Source organism: Camellia sinensis, chromosome 6 (assembly GCF_055761805.1).
Source record: "Camellia sinensis isolate YWXY chromosome 6, ASM5576180v1, whole genome shotgun sequence".
NCBI lineage: Eukaryota > Viridiplantae > Streptophyta > Magnoliopsida > Ericales > Theaceae > Camellia > Camellia sinensis.
The window spans coordinates 155,201,009-155,212,458 of record NC_138966.1 but is presented as its reverse complement, the minus strand read 5'-3'; the positions used below and the strand labels follow the sequence as shown (position 1 = coordinate 155,212,458).

Sequence of the window (11,450 nt, the reverse complement as noted above, 5' to 3'; positions counted from 1 at the left end):
ATTATTATTATATACAAATCAAACCCACCAAAACGGTGGTGTTTTGCTGTCGGCATCCGCTCCAAAATTATTGATATTAATGATAATTGTGAGCGTTGGTGGAGTGAATTGAAGTTTTAATGGTGAGTTTTGATAAGGAAGATTGAAGTTTTGAAATGAAGAAAAAATAATTAAAATTTGAGAAGAAGATGAAGAAATTTAAATATAAAAAATTTGTAAAAATAGCTTGAATGTATCATGAGAAAAAAAAAATTATTGAGGATTTAATGTCTATTATATTTATTAATAAATTTACATTAAGATATGATAAAAATTAAAATTTTAATTGAATGTACTAAATTATTATTTGAGTCCAAATCGAATCACCAGAGTGCTTGCAAATAGCGCTTTCTTACCTTTTGCAAAGTCACCACTCCCTCAGTCATATTCCTCCCTACAATTCATTTGATCTCTAATCTTGGGTTGATCCATGGCTGCTACAAGAACCCTATATGGCTTTTCTCGTTTTGCTTCTTCATCATCTTTGACACAACCTCGCTGGAGCTATGACGTGTTCTTGAGTTTCAGAGGTGAAGATACCCACAAAAACTTTACTGATCACCTCTACACGGCTTTGGTTCAAGCTGGAATTCACACCTTCGTGGACGATGATGAACTCCCAAGAGGACATGACATTTCTTCGGCCCTGCTAAAATCAATTGAAGAATCGAGGATCTCCATCGTTGTTTTCTCGACACACTATGCTTCTTCCAGATGGTGCCTTGATGAGCTCGTGAAGATCATTGAAAGCAAGAAAACACTTGGACAATTAGTTCTCCCACTATTCTACGATGTCGATCCATCTAATGTACGGCACCAAACAGAGTGTTCGGAGAAGCATTTGGAAGACATGAAAAGCGTTACGTGGATGAGATGGGGAAGGTGGAGGTGAGGAAAGCTGCCCTCTTTGAAGCTGCTAATTTATCAGGCTGGGATATGCAAAATGTTGCTAATGGGTAATTTTTAACTTCTTTTTAATTTTGCTGCCGCTGCTGCTATCAATTTTTATCTTTAACTAGAAAATCCAATCCTTATTGTTTTTAATATTTAAAAAGTATAGTTAGTTCACTTTGTAAGTTCAAGATGTTTTGAATTTTACATTGATTAACTGCATATTGGAAGTGGGGTTTGTAAGGTTTTGTATTTTTGGAATATACACTTGCTTTACTTTTAATTTGGATCGAAATTGACAGGCATGAAGCAAAGTTCATCCGAAAAATTGTTAAAGAGTTTTATGCGAACTGAAACATACATTCCTAAATGTTGTTGTGCACCCAGTTAGAATAGATTCTCATGTTGAACACATAAATTTAACGTTGAGCATTGGATCAGATGATGTTCGCATGATTGGGATATACAGCTTGGGTGAAATAGGCAAAACAACCATTGCAAAAGCCGTGTATAACCATATTTTCCTCCAATTTAAAGGAAGTTGTTTTCTTGTAAATGTTAGAGAAGTTGCAGGAAAACTCAATGGCCTAGTTCAATTGCAAGAACAACTTCTTTTTGAATTATTAGGGACAAAGAATCTAAAGATTGGCAGTGTTGACAAAGGAATTAATTTGATGAAAGAAGGGCTCAATTCTAAAAAGGTTCTCATTGTTCTTGATGATGCGGATCAATCAAGTCAATTAAATACCTTGGTAGGAAATCGTGATTGGTTTGGTCCAGGAAGTAGAATCATCATAACAACTACAGATGAGCACTTGTTGAAGGGATTGAAAGTTGATGAAAGATATATGCCTAAGGAATTAAATCACGAAGAGTCTCTGCAGCTTTTCAGTTGGCATGCTTTCAGAGAAACCAATCCATTAGAAAATTTTGTAGAGCTTGCAAATGATATAGTAAGTTATGCTAGAGGGCTTCCACTAGCTCTTGAAATTTTGGGTTCTTATTTGTTTGGAAGAAACATCCTAGAATGGAAAACTGCACTTGATGAATTACAACAAATTCCTCATCATCAAATTCAAAAAAAAACTTAGGATAAGTTTTGACTTGCTAGATAATGACAGAATGAAGAATATTTTCCTTGATAGTGCATGCTTTTTCGTTGGATCGGACAAAGACTATGTCATTACTATATTGAATAGTTGTGGTTTCTTTGCTCAAAATGGAGTTAGTGTTTTGGTTAGTAGATGTTTATTGATAATTAGTGAAAGAAATGAGTTGTTGATGCATGATCTACTTAGGGATATGGGGAGGGAAATTATTCATGAAAAATACCCGAAGGAGCCTGAAAAGTGCAGTAGATTGTGGTTACATGAAGATGTATGCTATGTACTTGAAAAAAACAAGGTAAGAGTCGAATCTTAATTGAAAAATCTAGAAATCCTCTAGATGTTGATTTGTGATTATGTATCAATTTTAAGCAATAAAACAATCCCAATCAAACAATCAAGACAAATTGACACAACGATTTTAACGTGGAAAAACTACAATTGGACACCTCCAATTGTGATAAAAAAACCACGGGCAACAGCCACAAAACAATCCACTAAGAAGATATAAAGGAATTACACAGGTATACTCTCAATTACCTAGCAAATCCACGCCCGAATTGAACCAACCTCTATGTGTCTCTTCCAACCCCGTCTTCACCTCGGAATTGTCTTGACGATAAGCCACTCCAGAATCCACCAAAGCTTCAGGCTCGAATTCTTCAGAATCCACCGAAGAACAACTCTCTCTTTTGTGTAGAACAAACAAATAATCCTTTGATGTATACTCTTTAAACCATGAGTTGAATACTTAATTAAAACATCAAAGAAAACTAGCAAAATATCCCCAGCTATAAACCTTAGAATCCAAAAAGAAGATCTGGAGGATTTTAGGAGTAGTCTAGTTTTGGAAGAAAACCAACTACTGATAGAAAACCAAAAGTAATCCGAGATTTGGAAGAAAACCCAATCCTTATTGAAATTCGAAAAACTGTGTTCGCGCGGTCCGCTCGAGCGCCCAATAGCCCGCTCGAGCGGCTTCAGCAAAATAATGCATGATATAACAGAGGTCCGCTCGAGCGCTAGAGAACCCGCTGAAGCGCGAAATTACACATCTCAGTACTTTTTCAGCTCGATCCCCGTCATAATCAGCGAAGTGGCAATCTTCAAAGCATTAGCATCACAAACTTCTCTGAAAGGCACAATTCGGGTTAGATTCGCATCTGAACGCTCATAGCCTCACTGAAATAAAAGTGTGAAAATAAATACAACTGAAAGGAGTTTTGTCAAACGAGGTTGCCAAGAATAAAACCTAACATTAATTCTTTCTTGTGAGTTAGTAAGTTTTCGGCTTGAAATGCTAATTTCAGTTATTTGATAGTCTTTCTTTCTTTTAATTTTCCATTTTGTTTTTTAAATATTACTATATTACGGAACAGAAGCAGTCGAAGGTGTGATCCTAACCCTACCCATGTTAAAGAAGATACAATGGAGCAAAAAAGCATTTGTTGGGATGCATAAGCTAATACTGCTTCAAATAAATCATGTGCACCTCAGTGGAAATTTTGAAGATCTATTTGAACAGTTAAGGTGGCTCTGTTGGCATAACTGCCCATTAGAGAATTTACCATCCAATTTTCATCTAGAGAAACTGTTAGGGGAATTAAACAATAATTATTTTAAATCAATTTTATAGAATAAAATTGAAAGCAAAATAGATTCTGAAAATAAGTTTTGACAATTCAATAAAACTATATATACATATATTATAACGATCCCGGGTTTGTCCCCTTTATGTACAGTGTTCCGGACTTAGGTTCCGTGGAGTTGGTGGTTGTATGTCTTGTTGTCATCCTTTAATCCCATATGTCTGAGCTTTAGGATGTGATGAGCGTGTTTTGAACAGGTGGGTTGAGCCTCAGTTCAAATTCTTGTTGCCTAGTTTTTGAGTAGTCCGCTCGAGCGGGTCCTTGTGCGCTCGAGCGGAGATTCCATACTTCCAGCATTTCGTGCCTCTGCAAAAGTACTGCAGGCTTGTTTTTCATGCTCGAGCGGGCCCTTTTGGCGCTCGAGCGGGTGTTCACTATCTGAGAAAATACTGGGAGGGGAGAATCCACGCTCAAGCGGACTGGTTTTCGCGCTCGAGCGGATGTGTTTTGTTTTTGTGTCTTGGAGCTCGAGTGGGCCTTCTTGCGCTCAAGCGGGTCCAGTTTTTGTGCTAGAAGCTCGAGCGTCATGTTCTACGCTCGAGCGGGGGTGTCGTATATCAGTTGACAGCTAGGCTATTTTGAATCACTTTTCAACTTCCACTCTCTCTCTTACTTTTCCGAAAAGCCATTGTTGAGAGCTTCTCTCACTACTTTCTCCCTTCTCTCTTAGGATTGATCTAGTTTGAGTGTTCTCCTACCCTTTGGCCCTTACAAAAAGTGTGTTGATCGCCGAGGGCTACGTTTTGATCCGAAAAGTTTGGAGTTTGGAGCACTTTGAGTTTGGTCCTCTCCTCCGTTTGAGCTCTAACTTCGAGGTAGGGATATCCTACTCCATCTTATGAGCTTTGTCTTTAAATTTTGACATTTTGATATGTTGGGGGTTGTTGGGAAATTTTGAGAAGGTTTTGGAGTCTTTATGTAATTTTTAAAAGATGGGGTTTCAAACATATAAACCTTTATGTATGTAATACATTGGAAGATGGACTTGGTGTTGGATTATTGATGGAAAACGGAATGTCACGACGCCATTCCGCCCCTAGTAGAATGGTGCCATGATGGCCAGTAATTCACAATTACCCAAGGCCAACTTGCAAGGTTTCACACACAACAGAGTATACATATGGGGCTTACAAGTGCGGAAACAATAAATTCAAAGCTAAGTAGTCCATAAGAGCAATGCGTAAGTTAAATGGAATGGCATACATCTTCACATAGCTTTAATACAACAAAATGAAGTACAAAAATACATCTTGACCAAAAGGCTTCTCAAGTCGTCAAATACAAAATACAAGGGAATACAACCAAGAAGCATGATCTTCAAGATGCTACAAAATGCTAAATCCAAAACAAATTGCAAGCACGTCTAAGCGTCACCGCCGTCTTGTTCGTCACCTACATATATATAGAGAGGGGTGAGCTTGGATACTCAGTGAATGGTATAAATAATAAAGGGGCTTACATGCATGATATCCGAAGTCTTTATCAAATCAAGGCACATCACATCTTGTACAAAATCGAAGGGCAAACCAAGTTTATCTAACAAATCTTTCAAGTCTCAACAATTAAGGTCTTTCAAGGCCTTCAAGTTCCAAGGGATGAAATTAACAAAGGTTGTGCTACAAATGCTTATAGTCCCTTAGCACGTACGAACTTTCAAAGATTGTGCTACAAATGCTTATAGTCCCCTAGCACGTACGGACTTTCAAAGATTGTGCTACAAGTGCTTATAGTCCCCTAGCATGTACGGACTTTCAAAGATTGTGCTACAAATGCTTATAGTCCCCTAGCACGTACGGAGTTTCAAAGATTGTGCTACAAGTGCTTATAGTCCCCTAGCATGTACGGACTTTCAAAGATTGTGCTACAAGTGCTTATAGTCTCCTAGCACGTACGAACTTTCAAAGATTGTCAAAACCAAAGCTAATACTTGATACACAAGATAGGGATAGTCATTCATGCTTAACAAATACTTTTCCAAAACAAGCAAGGCAAAACTTTATCAAAACTTAATAACATGACTTTATTAAAAATACCACTCACATAGTTCTTCAAACGTCGGGGTCAAGGCAAGTCCAAGTCCTACAAACACATGGCAAAGTCTATTGAATGCACTTCTCAAAACAAGTCTTGCATGCATGCAAATGACCTCGGCATTCTTCAAAAACTAAGTCAAATCAAAACAAAACACAGTTTCTTATCTCGGGAAAACATGCTGGGCAACTACCAGGTCTAGGCCGAGGTCCCACACCTCCTTGCCGAGGTGTGACCTCGATGGCCACATTCAAGGAAATGAAGTCGGGAAAATCTGGGTTTCCCTCTCTTGAAGAACATGACGAACATGAAGAACATGAAAATGAGGAAGATGAATGCAAAGATCATAATTTGCTATTACAAAATCTGAGATTTCATGCTTTGAATTCAAAAACATGGACCTGGGTACCCATATTCAAGGATCTTGTGAGAACAAACACAAAAACATGAATCTTAATGCAAACTTTCGGATCAAACAAGACTTTTTCTTCAAGAACACATGAACACTATTTTCTCTTTCTAAAACCAACTTTAAATCAATGCATGACGTACAGAATAGGTTCAATCGTGCAATGCAGCTAGAGAAACATAAAGAACAACAAGAGTAAATCAAGAATTTAACCTCAATACATGAATCTAACGGTTTGATCTCTAGGAATCAAGCTCGAAAGCCCACTCTCTCACTCTAAAACTTCTTCTTCTTCCTAGAGCTTTTCTTTCTTTAGAAGGCAAAGATATAATACAAAAATGTATATTTTCTGGGTCTGTCGGCTGACTTAACCCTCTGCAGGAGTACGTGGCAACGACTGGTTGGTTCTACTCAAAAAGGTGACTGAGTGAAAAGACAAGACTATGACAAAGTGTACTCAACAAGCTAGGCTGCAAGAGCACTCCGACAAGTAACAACATCGGCTAACAACAAGACTTCGGCAAGCAATGGGCAAGGACCTCGGCTAGAAAGGACAACACTTGGCCTAGATGTGCCACACCTCGGTCTAGGTCGTACCTATCCAGGAGTAAGCTCACTTGGGTTCAAGGGTAACATCTCAGCCAAGATAATACACATCTCGGCCTCGGCGATGAACACCTCTGCCTCGGCGATGAACACCTCGGTCTAGATAGTGACATCTCGACCAACATGTCAGAGCGAAGGTGGAGTCAACCAAAGTAAATTCCAAGATGGTCTTAGATGCAAGAGGTTCAAAACTGACCTAGGCTTAGGGTGACCTCGGCTAAACCCACACCGAGTAAGGTATAAAGCATGCTGTAACACTTAAGCGAACAAGGACAAGACTTGAAATGCAAGCTTAACAAGACAAAATCATATGAATGCATATGAGTATGGTTAGGACAATGTGAGGGTTATTACATCCTACCCCCCTTAAAGAAGTTTGGTCCCCAAACTTGAGTTACCTCGATTCAAGAATAACTTCGAATATCGGACTTTCATTTCTTCTTCCATTTCCCATGTAGCATCCCTGCCGTAATGCTCCTTTCATTCAATTTTCACCATTGGTATTGCCTTGTTTCTCAATTGCCTCACTTGTCTATCGATAATACGCATCGGCTTTTCTTCATAGCTTAAATCTTCATCAACCACAATCCCAAAATGATCAATCACGTGCAATGGATCCCGAATATACTTCCTCAACATCGAGATTTGAAACACATTATGAACTTGACTTAATCTCGATGGTAAATCAAGTCTGTAGGCAACCGGGTTAACTTTCTCAAGAATTTCAAATGGCCCAATGTAACGGTGTGCCAATTTACCCTTCTTCCCAAATCTTGAAACTCCTTTCATCGATGAGATCTTCAGGAATACATGATCCCCAACTTCAAACTCTAACTCCTTTCTTCTCTGGTCAGCGTAACTCTTTTGTCGACTCTGAGCGGTTCTAATTCTCTGTTGGATAAGCTTGATCTTTTCGGTGGTCCTTTGAACTAGATCGGGGCCGATCAAAGCTTTATCTCCTACTTCGGTCCAACATATCGGCGATCTGCACTTTCTTCCATACAAGGCTTCATACGGCACCATGCCAATGCTAGGTTGATAACTGTTGTTGTAAGCGAATTCTACTAATGGCAAATGCACTTCCCAGCTTCCATGGAAGTCCAATACACATAGTCTAAGCATATCTTCAAGTGTTTGAATTGTTCTCTCTGTTTGGCCATCGGTCTGGGGATGAAAAGTCGTACTAAGCCTCAATTCGGTCCCCAAAGCCCTTTGTAAACTTTGTCAAAATCTAGAAACAAACTTTGGATCTCGGTCTGACACAATGGACATCGGCACACCATGAAGTCTAACAATCTCATTAATATACAACACAGCAAGTCGATCAGCATTAAACGAAGTCTTAACAGGCAAGAAGTGTGCTGACTTAGTTAATCTGTCGATTATAACCTAGATCGAATACATTCCTTTCTGTGTCTTTGGCAAACCAATCACAAAGTCCATGGAGATGTGTTCCCATTTCCACTTAGGAATCGGCAAGGGTTAGAGAAGTCCTGGTGGTCTCTGATGTTCTGCTTTCACTTGTTGACAATACAAACACTGGGACACGAACTCGGCTATCTCTCTTTTCATAGTCGGCCACCAAAAAGTCTATTTTACATCTTGATACATCTTGGTGTTCCCTGGATGAACTGCAAATCTGGATCCATGAGAGTCTTGCAAAATCTTTCCTTTCAACTCTGGGACGTCGGCCACGCACAATCTTCCTTCAAACTTAAGCACTCCATTCTCAAGGATGTAACCTGACCTCAGCTTGGTGATAATCTCGTCGGCTACCTTCTTCAGGAATTCATCCTCCATTTGCCTTGCCTTTACTTCCCCAATAGTAGTCGGCTCCACTGAAATCATGGCTAGGCATGCCAAACTTCCCATTGACTTTCTACTCAATGCGTCGGCTACCGAGTTTGCTTTACCTGGGTGATACTGAATCTGCATGTCGTAATCCTTCAATAATTCAAGCCATCTTCTCTGCCTCAAATTTAGTTCCTTTTGAGTGAACAAGTACTTCAAACTCTTGTGATCTGTAAAAACTTAGCAAGAGGCTCCATACAAGTAGTGACGCCAAATCTTCAAAGCAAACACCACGGCTGCTAGCTCTAGATCATGGGTTGGATAGTTCTTTTCATGAAGTTTCAACTAATGAGATGCATATGCTATGCCTTTGCCCCCTTGCATTAATACACAACCCAAACCCTTATGTGAAGCATCACTGAAAATCTGAAATTCCTCATTACCTGATGGGAGTACAAGAACTGGTGCCGTAACTAACCTCATCTTTAACTCTTGGAAGACTGATTCTCTATCATCGGTCCATTCATATGTTGTTCCCTTCTTAGTTAGTTGTGTCAATGGTACTGCAATCCTTGAGAAGTCCTTCACAAACTATAGACACCCCATTTTTGACCGTCCTCAAGACTTGGACGTCACCGGTGGGGACACTCGGTGATCATCCATGTTCGTGTTCGTTTTGAGTTCGCGGAGGCCTTGGTTGCGCGCCTTGCCTCAGGATCTCTCAACTTGTTCGTCTTGCATTTGGTTTCGTACCAAATACTTGTGTTTTTGCTTTGAGGGGTAGGGAATGGCTTGTTGACCATCCCCACACCCCATCGGCCTTCCCTTTGCATCACCGGCCATTAATTGCTGACACCGGTCATGGTTTCTAAATACCAATGGCCGGTCGGCACTCCATATGGCCGGCCGGCTATCTGTTTGGCCGGCGACCTCCTTTTCTGGCCAGTAACACCTTTTTGCCTTCTTCAGGCATGGTGCATGCCAGCTGTGCCAGCTGGAATACACCAAACCTAATCCGGAGCTAACATGTGGCTGTTTTGCCCCTTTTGCCCCATTTTGGTCAAAGCTTCTTGAGGAAGCTTGACCCTTTGTCAAAGCTTCCTCAAGAAGCTTGGCCAGCTGTCTTAGCTTCCTCAAGAAGCCTTGACCTCCTTGCCCCCTTTTACTTAGCTTCTTTGAGAAGCTTAGAACCATTTCTTTTGCCTATATAAGCACCTCTCTTCTTCCATTGTAGAGGGTTAGAGATTTTGAACAAAAAACCAGAGATTATACATATATACATCTGTCATATACTCTCTCTCTCTCTCTCTATATATATATTTCCCTCTCTCTCATCCTTAGTGTGTGTTTGGAGGCCTAGAAAGTGTGTTTTGACCTTAGTTTTGCACTAAGACACACACCATTACACCTTGCTTCGACCTTGAGGGGCTTTGAGGGTTTGTTTTTGAAGTTTTGGACTGATTTTGGTCAGAAGAGAGTGGCTGGACCAGCTGTTCTTGAAGTGTTCTTCAAGGGTAAGACTTTTGCTTTATTTTCCCCAATCTTGCATTAGTTTTTGACCTGCCTTGCATGCTGATTTAAGCTTTGTGTATAACATAAAAAAGTCTTGTATTTGCATGCTTGAGATCTTTCATTAGGTCCTTTTGTGGTTCGGGGTCGACCTCCCCCTCTTAGGCCTTGTTTGGCTCTTTTGGTGCTTTCTTTCTTAAGCTTTGGTTACTCTTGAGTCTTGGCCTTCTCACCACTGAAATCCAGTGGATTTTCAGTGGTGAAGAAGGGGTTTTGAGGTCTTGTGAAGGGGAGGGACACCCCTCTCCCTTGGTCACTCATTTTGCTCATGTTTTGGCTCATAAGGGTAGCATGTATGCTTGGTTGTATTTGCCCCTATTTCAGAGGTTTTTGGGTGTTATTTGGGCATATCTTACCTCTGTTTTTGGTCGGATTTGTGGTCCCTTACATGCTTAATACACTTGCTTTGTACTTCCCCATTTTACCTAGAAATGCATCTAGCCATTAGACCATCGTGCTTGCATATTCTTGCCTAGCTTTGTGAAGCTTTTGGTCATGATTTATCATGATTGAGGTCTGTTGGGTACTGGTTTGGTCATATTTGCCATGTTTGGTATAGCGCCTTTGTATTTTGGCTTGTGAGCCTTGGGTGTGTGAGTCACTAGCATGCTTTAGTTGGGTTATTTCAATGATTTGGAGTCATTTCATATGCCATTTCAGTCCCTAATCCATGCTTGTATGCCCACATTCATCATCACTTTCTTGCCTTGAAAGGTTGTTCTTTTGTGCCTTGGAAAATGGTCATTGTGCATGCCTATGCGTTTAGACATTAGGCTGCCATATCAGTGGGTTTTGAGGGCCCTTTTTGCATGCTAAAACTCCGTTTTGTATTGAAAAATTCATGTCGTGTTTGCATTGGGGGGAGGTGTTGAGCAATGCTCCATTTTTGGCCTTGAATGCCCATGTTTTGGACTCATTCCTTGGCGTGTGTTGACCATGATCTATGCATGTTCCAGCCCTGTTTTAGAGTCCTCTAGGACTGTTTTAGGTCATTTTGGTCCATCAGGGTTTGATTAGCATGGCCATGGTTCGACCCTTCTTGGTTGGCTTCAAGTTTGGATCATTGTTGCATACCTTGCTTGCATGACATGGTTGATTTGGCATCTTCCTCTATGTATTTTCAGAGCTTAATATGTTAGCCTAGCATCCATGTTTGTCATCTTGTGAGTGCCCTTGAAAGCTGCCTTTCATGCCTTAGTCTTAGGCTCATTACTTTGCATGCTTATTTTGCATGATTGGCATCATCATTTTAGTGCACTTTGGCCACTGTTTTGGGGAGGTGGCTGAGGTTCCTCCATCCTAGTGTAAGTCTGTGCATTTGTATCTTGTAGTATACTCATTACATTGCATGTTTGTTAC

The 11,450-nt window shown here is 40.2% G+C and overlaps 1 pseudogene; it reads left to right on the top strand.

Annotated features, from left to right (window-relative positions):
• Positions 1 to 444: 444 nt before the first annotated feature.
• On the top strand, positions 445 to 2,352 carry LOC114257051 (disease resistance protein RPV1 pseudogene; annotated as a pseudogene).
• The last annotated feature ends 9,098 nt before the right edge of the window (positions 2,353 to 11,450 follow it).